The sequence below is a fragment of the Podarcis bocagei genome (genome assembly GCF_964188305.1).
Source record: "Podarcis bocagei genome assembly, chromosome: 7".
NCBI lineage: Eukaryota > Metazoa > Chordata > Lepidosauria > Squamata > Lacertidae > Podarcis > Podarcis bocagei.
This window is the reverse complement of record NC_138132.1, coordinates 18,370,103-18,379,977: the sequence shown is the minus strand read 5'-3', so window position 1 is coordinate 18,379,977 and position 9,875 is coordinate 18,370,103. Positions and strand designations below refer to the sequence as shown.

General features: G+C 42.1%; 1 long non-coding RNA gene across 2 annotated transcripts; it reads right to left on the bottom strand.

The window, feature by feature from the left end:
- Nucleotides 1-406: 406 nt before the first annotated feature.
- LOC308591414 lies at nucleotides 407-7,822 on the bottom strand. Of its 2 annotated transcripts, XR_014010161.1 has the most exons (5): nucleotides 7,499-7,822; nucleotides 6,249-6,281; nucleotides 4,005-4,034; nucleotides 2,165-2,191; nucleotides 407-440 (listed from the first exon to the last, which is right to left on the bottom strand). It is a non-coding gene; the product is annotated as an uncharacterized lncRNA (long non-coding RNA). The 2 variants fall into 2 exon arrangements; XR_014010162.1 differs by lacking the exon at nucleotides 7,499-7,822 and having other exon boundaries at nucleotides 6,249-6,372.
- Nucleotides 7,823-9,875: the final 2,053 nt, after the last annotated feature.

The following is a 9,875-nucleotide window of genomic DNA, read 5'->3' as shown; positions in this document are numbered from 1 at the left end:
TACTGCAGGAAAGAATGATTTAGCCATTATTACCTGTGGAAAACCATGACCAGGATCTTCTGATTCAGAAATTTAAAATGCAAACAGAAAAAGCACATCTACTGGTGATGCAGTGTGTGTGTGTGTGTGTGTGTGTGTGTGTGTGTGTGTGTGTGTTTCCACTGTTTAAATTTATTATCCACCCCTTGCCCTAAGGTCCCAAGCTGGGTTACAACAATTTAAAATTAAGTGATTGCTCAGTCAGAATAATTATTTCAATACACACAGGCAAATTAGCAGGAGAGCTCCCACCCCTGTAATGTAGAGTTAGTTCACAATTATATTTTGCTTTTATATAGTTCTGCTTCACGTGATAAAAAGAATCCAAAAATAAATGGGAACAATGGGAAATGGTTAGGAATACTCACTGGGAAAGGAGGAGAGGTAGGAAGTCCTCTTCCCTGAAATGAAGAAAGGCACAATTATATTTTGCTTTTCTATACTTTTACCTCACACAATAAATGGATTCACAGCATGAATGAACACCATGCAAGGTGATTAAGAGCACACACTGGAAAAGGAGAAGGGCAGGGAGGCCACCACCTCAAAATGTCAAAGTGTACTGGAATTTCTTTTTTGTATATTTTCTTGTCACGTAATAAACTAAAGGGACCCCCATATCCAGCACAGAGGGGTGAAGTTGCTCATGCAAAATCATTGGCAATACCCACTGGCAAAGTTGTAGGACAGTCTACTCCAATCTGAACTATGGACCTATTGGATTACTTCTCATGAATTTTCTTCATTTCCTATATTTTTTATGAAGGTGAACAGTGCATCTGAACTTTCATCAAGAGCCAATGCATTTTTAGAAATGGTAGTTCTTGAAAAAGAGAGTAACATACAAAGATCATTAGCATGAGGAAATCTGAGGGAATCAAAATCTGAGGGAATCTGAGGGAACCAAGTCAAACAAAGGCTCCTTCTATACAGTAAGTAGATCTAACTGTATGACTTAGCTAGTTGCCAATATTAGCTTGTGGAAGTTCATTTCCCATGCCGCCTATGAACTTGTCTTATAGTATACATTCTGATCACCAAGACAGATAACCCAGTACTGTTTGCAGCAGCTCTCTAAGTTTTGAGGCCCTGCTGCCTAAATTCCTGTCCCAGTCATTGTCCCATCATCCCCAATGAGCAAGGCCAATGGTTGGGATTATGGAAGTCAGAGTCCAACATAAGCAGTTCCAATGAGGAACCTATTCTACGTCAGATGTTGTTGGACAATTCCCAGTAGCTGCAACCAGCATGGCTCATGCTCAGGGATAATGGGACTGAAAGCCCATCAACATCTGGAAGGCCAAAAATTCCCCACTAATTGATGTTGCATTTGGAGACACGCAAGGAAGCAAGCAAGCAAGCAAACAAACAAACAAACAAACACCCTGTTACTTTTCAGCAAAACTCATTTAATTCCACCAGAACCAGTGTTTCCATTCAAGATTTGGTGGTTTGTAGATCCCAAGTGGGGCATGTCTAGAATTTTCATCAACAAGATAGCAAGGATTCACTTGCATGCCTGCTTTGCATTATATAAACCCTAGTCTAATGTAAATAATTGGAAGAAAAGCAATGACAAACCTAGACAGCATCTTAAAAAGCAGAGACATCACCTTGCCAACAAAGGTCTGTATAGTTAAAGCTATGGTTTCCCCAGTAGTGATGTATGGAAGTGAGAGCTGGACCATAATGAAGGCTGATTGCCGAAGAATTGATGCTTTTGAATTATGGTGCTGAAGGAGACTCTTCAGAGTCCCATGGACTGCAAGAAAATCAAACGCATCCATTCTTAAGGAAATCAGCCCTGAGTGCTCACTGGAAGGACAGATCCTGAAGCTGAGGCTCCAAAACTTTGGCCACCTCATGAGAAGAGAAGACTGCCTTGGGAAAGATGGAGGGCACAAGGAGAAGGGGACGACAGAGGACGAGATGGTTGGACAGTGTTCTCGAAGCTACAAACATGAGTCTGACCAAACTGCGGGAGGCAGTGGAAGACAGGAGTGCCTGGCGTGCTCTGGTCCATGGGGTCACGAAGAGTCGGACACGACTAAACAACTAAACAACAACAACAGTCTAATATAAATAAAAAGAAACTCTCTACACAAAAGTAATATGGTATACTCACTCTGGGAGGTGCCACTACACCAATAATCTAAAACAGAAAGCAAGAAACAATTTTTTCCTCATCATATCAAATTAAATGTTTTCTCCATGAACACTCTCTTCATAGCAGTTGGGGGGGGGGGGCGGAATTGTCAGAATAGACTGCATTGTCAGGGGTATCCAATGCACAAGGATTTATACTTGCGCAGTGGAACTTTCCCCCCTCTTCTCCTGCTGTGTTCCCTCCATACCCTTCCCAAATCTGTTCTGTTCAAGCCAGCCAACCCGAACCAATTAGGTAGGGGCGGGGGGAGTCGCATTGTGCAGAATCCAAATGGAACCAGAGACTTAGCATTACTTTGGATACAAGCCATGGTTTTGATACTAAGATCTATGCTATGGGGGTTTTTATGTTTGCATTATTCTGGAGGAGGGACTTAAGGAATTCAGAATCTGCATATTCCATTCAGTTATGCAGGAGAATTTCACTTGGTCGACTTTTAGAAGTGAACCAAAATTGATACTCACCTCCTGGACTAATACTCTGATCAGAATATAACTATATTTTGGATTTTCCACTTCTCCAAATTTGGCAATACTATTCTCACCTTCAAAAAAATAATAATCCAAAGTTCATAAAAGCTTAGGATAAAATGGGTAGCATTTCACTAAGTTTTGCTCACAGCAGACACGATGAAATGATTGAACATTATTAACTTGGGTACGTTAATCTCAATGAGTCTACTTTGAGTAAAACCTAGTTGAATGCTGCCCAGTGTGTTTGGAAACGTTTGCCCTGGGATAGCACATATCCTGAAATGCACAGCTTGTGAGAAAATAAATAATTAAAAGTGATTTTTCATACCAATCCTGGATGGAACAGATATATGAACGAAGACATGGGAAACATGCACAGAAGGAGACAAAGCTGTCTACCCCTCATTCTGATGAGACAGTAACCTGATCCACACTTGTGCAGAATGGAATGTAGTTATCCATTACTTTTGCAGTTAAAAAAGATTCCAACAATGGCTTTCAAAATGTACCAAAATATATTTGACCACACCATTGGTCCATCTAGCTCAGCATTGTCCACACTGATTGGCTGCAACTCTCCAGGGTTTCAGACAATGGTCTTTCTCAACCTGACCTGGAGAAGCCAAGGGTTTGCACCCAAAGCTCTTTAAAAGTGTATGAGAATAAATAGGCCTTATACTTTGTTCCTCTAGAAACTTCAATGGGACTAGAATGCCTATTATCATTATTGCTATAATTCATGTCATTTCTATACTGCTTGATATTTTAAAGGGGGGGGGGAATCTCAAAGTGGTTTGCAACATATTAAAACATCAAATAAAACAATCCAGAATAAAACATTGCCAAAGAAATCCAGATATAAAGTTCAAGGCAACATTAATAGGAAACTGAAATATTAGCTTAAAGATTTCAGAGCATTACAAATGAGGTCAACTAGAGAATGTATATTTAATGCAGCAAAGTTAACAAAAAAAATCTGTTGTTTTAACCTGTTTTTACATTTATGTATTTTTAAAAATAAAATAATTAATATATGCAGCTGTTTTGTGAGTGCTTGTGTAATTGGTTTGTATATGTTTTTATATTGTAAATAACATTGAAATGCCTCATGGGAAGCAATTAATAAATGAAATAAATAAAAAGCACATTTAAGAAGCATGCTATTTTCATTTCAAATGACCTACGGGTCTCAAGGATGGGGCTTCTAAGGGCTGTTGGGGGGCGTTATTTAAAAAGTAGAGAACTTGATCTCCAGTGACCAGGAAAAGGTTAGATCTACAAAGCAAGATCAATCAGTCAACATCCAAATGATTCACAATACTCACATTCACAAGGCCACACCCACTGCCAGTAGCCTAAAGTTAAAAGCAATTTGTTAGCCTATCATCATCAACAACAACATCATAATTATCACCATTATTATTATTTTGAATCTATCTGCTGCAAATCTTGCTTTCTTCACATTGGTATGCAAAGTCTGGCACTGGACACTAAGCCCAGACATTTGCAAATCAAACCATGCAGTTCATATAGCCTAAGAACATAGGAATAATCCATACCCTTCAAGTGTCCCAATATCCCCAGGGCATTCCAAGAATTACAGAAGCCATCCTGGCTTCTGATTCGATCCTGGAATTTCCCTGGAATCCCATTTCCCCCCTCCAAGCTCATGGAGCTTACAGCCAGTACTGGCACTTGCCGTGGTTCTGCACTCTTGCACAAGTCAGCTAGCTCCCGTGAAAGCACAGCACCCAAAGACGTGCATCCCAATTTCCATCAGAGGAATGTTGGAGGGTGTGAGAATCCTGCTTTCCCAAGCCTGGTGCTCTCCAATTCCCATCAGCCCCCCCAGCCAGCAAGGCCAATGGTCGGAGAATGATGGCAGCTGCAGTTCAACTTTCTCTACTTATTAGGCCAAAGCTCTCTCCTGCCATTGCTGCCTAGCATCCAGTAGACAATGGCATCCGTAGTGGCAAAAAGGGTGGCACAGGCAGAGTGTTGTTGCTCACCTGGCTTCCTTATGCTGCATGTCGCTTCTGTTTTTGTTTTTTTAAAAATAATATTTATTGAACAATTAATAAAGGTACAGAATAAAAAAAGAAAACAAACATTTAACAGAATAATAAAAAAGGAAAAAAGAACAAAGAATACCAACAAACAAAACAGAAAAAAGATTAGGATTTTCATATCCTATACTTCATCACTAATTTCTTGACCTCCTCACACCTCCCTTTTTGTATTCCAGTTCAGATATTTAATTTAGCAAATCCTTACCCTCTATCCTTAACTTTACTCAAGATCTTAACCTATATTAAAAATACATTTTCCCTCATTATCAGTCTATATTAACATATTCTTATTAATCTTTTTACCAACACCGCTTATTTTCCATCCAACGTCCATTTAACATTCATAAATTTTACAATATTTCTGTAGATATTCTTTAAACTTTTTCCAATCTTCTTCCACCAACTCATCTCCCTGGTCTCGGATTCTGCCAGTCATCTCGGCCATTTCCATGTAGTCAATCACCTTCATCTGCCATTCTTCCAGAGTGGGTAAGTCTTGTGTCTTCCATGCATGTCACTTCTGGTTACAGAGAGGTGGAGGAGGAAGGCAAAAGGGAGCTGCACCCACTCAGGGCCGTCTTACCAATAGGCACGAGGGGTGCGGGGCACCCGGGCGCGGGGCTCTCAGGGGTGCCAGGCTGAGAGTCTGGGGCCCGAGAGTTGAGTCCGGGGAAGAGCCCACCCATCGGTCGGAGCGCTGTGGCAGGCTCTTCTGCTGCAGGAAGCTCTGTGCTGTGAGTTTGGGGGCGACCAAGCCAGCGAGACTCTGAGGTGGCCGGCTGGCTCTGGCCTCCTGCGCTCCTGGGATTGAGCAACCGGGGGGGGGGGCGTGCGCAGGGCGGATCTTTGCACCCCGGTGCCGCATATGCATAAGACAGCCCTGCACCCACTGCTGCAGCTGTGCCATGCCAAGCTCCCCACCGCCATGTCTCTGCGCAAATGGACCACCCATAAACATTAACTTCATCTTGCTGGGATTCAGCTTCATTTACTAATCCCTCATCCAGTCCATCACTGAGCCCAAGCTTCATCAATAGCACTTCCACTGCCTCATCTGAAGCTAATGAAAAGGAGAATCAGAGCTGGGTGTCACCAGCCTACTGATACTACCTCTCACCAAACCTCTGGATTATCTAGTTCAGTGGTTTCATGTAGATGTTAGTCAACATGAGAGATGGGATGAAAGCCTGTGGTAGCCTAAATACTTCAGGACCAACCAGTAGTTTGCCTGCATGGCTTTCTGGAAACAGACACCCAGGTATGAGCAGAAACACTAGAACATAATACCCCATATGCCAGATAGCTGGTGCAGAAGGTCAAATACTACACATAGCCCCTGAAAGGTCTAGAAGAATTAGCAAGGTCACTGTCCTTCTCCCAGTATGGATCTGTTAAGGTGTCCAAGGCTGTTTTGGTGCAAAACCCAGACAAAACAGTATACAACTGAATCCAGAAAATGGAGGAAGATCTTTCCACAGATATATAATATGAAATACTTACCACTGTAGTCTGGAATCTAGCAACGCCACCTGCCTAAAACAGAAAACAAGAACTCATTGTCTGAAGACGAATCAGAATCAGTGTTCATGTTCTATCTGCAGAAGGCTTGATTGCACACTGGGTTTCAAATACAAGAACACAGACAGCAGTGGAATGCATAATTCTGTATTGCACATTTCGTGCTCATCTGATTGAATTATGCAATATGCAGTGCAACCCTCCCTTGTTCACACAGATCAAAGTCATAAGCATGCTGCATTCTTAGAACACTTTTCCTGCCAATGAGAAAATGTGGATGTCTGAAGACTGGGGGGGGGGGAAATCAAGAATATTCACAGCTTTCTAAAATGGCATTGGGGAACTGAAATGGATCTCTCAGTACACAAGACATTTATAATATTCACCACAGGTTGCTGACCATGTAACCCAGGAACCTAAAGAGAGAGCTTTTGGGTTAATCCCACTTGTTCTAATTTAATAGGAGGGCAGAAATCTCTCTAATCTTGATTTCATAATCTTCTCCTCACACTACCTTGCTTTTTGGTATGCATTAATCTAATTCATCCCAGTCATAAGCATTCACATTAGTTCCTCTTTCTTTATGTGCAGATGTAAACTCTAACAAAATGCATGCAATAAATATACAATACACTGAAGTGAGATAGAAAGATAGATATTTGCACCAGCCCCTGGCCTTTGCCATTTGAGGTGGAAATAAAAACATGTACAAAAAACTAAGCAGATAAAATTACCAAACTCCACTGCAATTTAAAACTCAGGATATTGTTGTGTCCCTTACTTTAAAGGCAGTTTATTTATTTGATTAATATTTTGGAAACAACATTCATATATTGCTTTAAAAAAAATCAGAGTGGTTTTCAACCATTGTGCATAAAAACCATACAATAAAAACCACTAAGAATTTTAAAGTTTTTACTGTCTCTGCCTTGTATTGATCTTCAAAGAGAAAATTCACATAATAGTTTGGTAAATGTCCTGGCGGAGACATTAATGGTGGAGTGATTCAACAATTTGTGTGAATCCCTGTACAAAGAGCAAAACAACCATATATGAATCACTGTTTGGGCACTGCTGTCTCCACATGGACATTTTTTATTTTGTACTAGGATTCTCTTATAACAACCCTCAGGTACTAGTAAAGGACGCACATTCTCTTGTGCACTTGAAGAGAAAGATCATTGTGGCAGAAAGGTGTTGCATGTCTCCTTTCAAAGCAGAAGTCACCTTACCGCAATGCTTTCCTGTGGGCAAAGGAGAAAGAGGAGAAGAACGGTAACCACAATCTGGGGAGTCATCTTGGCTTCTCCTTGGAAATCTATAAACTCTCTGGTGTGAGGCCTGGGTACCTTCAGCTGCTCTATTTATGGCTTGGCTCTTTCCAGAAATAGCAGCCCAGGCTGCTCAGTGTAAAAGCTCCATTGTCAAGAGGACCAATCTCTTTAGGAATGAGGAAAGCATAACTTATCAGAAACCACCATCAAATGGAAAGGTGTTGTAGATCTCAAAGACAGGGACCAACGGGGTGGCAAACAATAATGCATTATTATCCAGCAAGCAAGTATTAATCATCAGCTAAGCCAAGCTGCTCAGCTTGACCTTTTTCCAGGTATTTGCAATAAGGTAAGTGCATGGTCCATACACACAACATCCCCTCTTCGTAGTACAATTGAGGATTCTCTTGCAGAGTTGGAAGGGCTTGTGGAGGTAAAACTGCAGATAACTGTACTGTGTCAGGAAACTAGAAATAAGGAGGCAAGAAGCAAGATAAGCAGTTGTAAATAGGCCTCCTTGATTAACTATCCCTTAAGAATTTCTGAAGTGCCTAAGGGAAATGAGACCATGGGCAAGAACTGTACAAATCTTCTTTAAGTTTCCTAAGCCTGTTGTGACAGGACAATCCCTTGTCAAGCTCGTGTCAAGTAAACAGTGTGAACTTAGCTGACTACCGTAGCTTCTCTGAGTGGTGGGGGTGACCTTTGGAGCCTAATTCATACTGTAGTGCCAAGTAGGAGTAACTCACAGTGGGAACTGAATCATTGGTTTTGGTCACTTGGCAGCTGGGTCATGGATGGGAAGAGGTGGACACCAATGGTGAGATTCCTGAATCTTCCACCAAAGTATCCTGGGGACAGGATGGGATTTTTCTGTGGTTGCTCCCCATTTGTGGACTGGTCTCCCCAGGGAGGTTCGGCTGGCAGCTTCATTTAAGCTGCTCTTATGAAGGGTCAATACAGTCTAGGAATACGTGCAAAAATCAGTCATTTGATATATTGTATAGATATTAAAAGGGATTCACTTGGAATTGTTCTTTGTCATAGCAAGTCCCATGAGTCAAAAGAATTCCCTCCAGAGAGGTCATTGCAACTGGAAATGGCATTTCACCTCCTCAGGAGACTGAAGCACTGGAAATTTTTATTCTTACTGAATAATCGCTGCTATAAGCTCTGCAAACCGATTTAGGTGATTTGCTATAAGTTTCCTGAAAGATTTGTGGGGAGTACTATGCACTCTCTAATGGTTTGGAAACTTCAGCTGGCACAGAATTCAGTGGTCAGGTTGCTCACTGGGGCAAGATGGTTTAAGCTTATTTCACCAATCCTGATCAGACTGCACTGGGCCTCTCCATATGAACCTACCTGGACCCTGAGACCATCCTCTGAGGTCCTTCATCATGTGGCTCCCCCACAAGAGGGTGACAACATGAGAATGGGCCTTTCCCCCATTTGTGGAATGTTCTCCCCAGGGAGGTTCAGCTGGCACCTTCATTATACCATACCCTCCAACATTAATCCAATGAAACTAGTGACACCCAGTGCTATTTTTCCCCCAGAAGAAGTAGTGCCGGAACTCACCACAAACCTTTGTTCTCTTATGATGGCAATGGTGCCCACTTAAGAGGAGCCAAAAATGAATGAAAATAGGGACATCCTAAGGAAAAGCAATGTGGGTGGCGCTGTGGTCTAAACCACTGAGCCTTGGGCTTGCCGATCAGAAGGTCGGCGGTTCGAATCTCTGCGATGGGGTGAGCTCCCGTTGCTCGGTCCCTGCTCCTGCCAACCTAGCAGTTCGAAAGCACGTCAAAGTGCAAGTAGATAAATAGGTACTGCTCCAGCAGGAAGGTAAACGGTGTTTCCGTGCACTGCTCTGGTTCACCAGAAGCGGATCAGTCATGCTGGCCACATGACCCGGAAGCTGTCTGTGGACTAACGCCAACTCCCTCGGCCACTAAAGCGAGATGAGCACCAAAACCCCAGAGTCGTCCGCGACTGGGCCTAATGGTCGGGGTCCCTTTACCTTTACCTTTTAAAGAAAAGTGAGACATTCTCAGATCAAATCAGAAACTGGGATGGATTCTGTGATTCCAGGACTGTCCCTGGCAAATTGGGACACTTGCGGGGTATGTTATACACTTTTAGGCACCAGGTAAAAAACTTCCTTTTAATCATGCCTTTGGCTGATTGACATCCGATGCCCTTTTAAAAGTTTTGTGCAAGTGGAGATTATTGGGTAATCTTTGTTCCTATATTTATTATGTATTTTGTGTTTTTAATATTGTGATTTTATGTTATGGACTGCCCTGAGATCTATGGGTATAGAGCGGGTGTA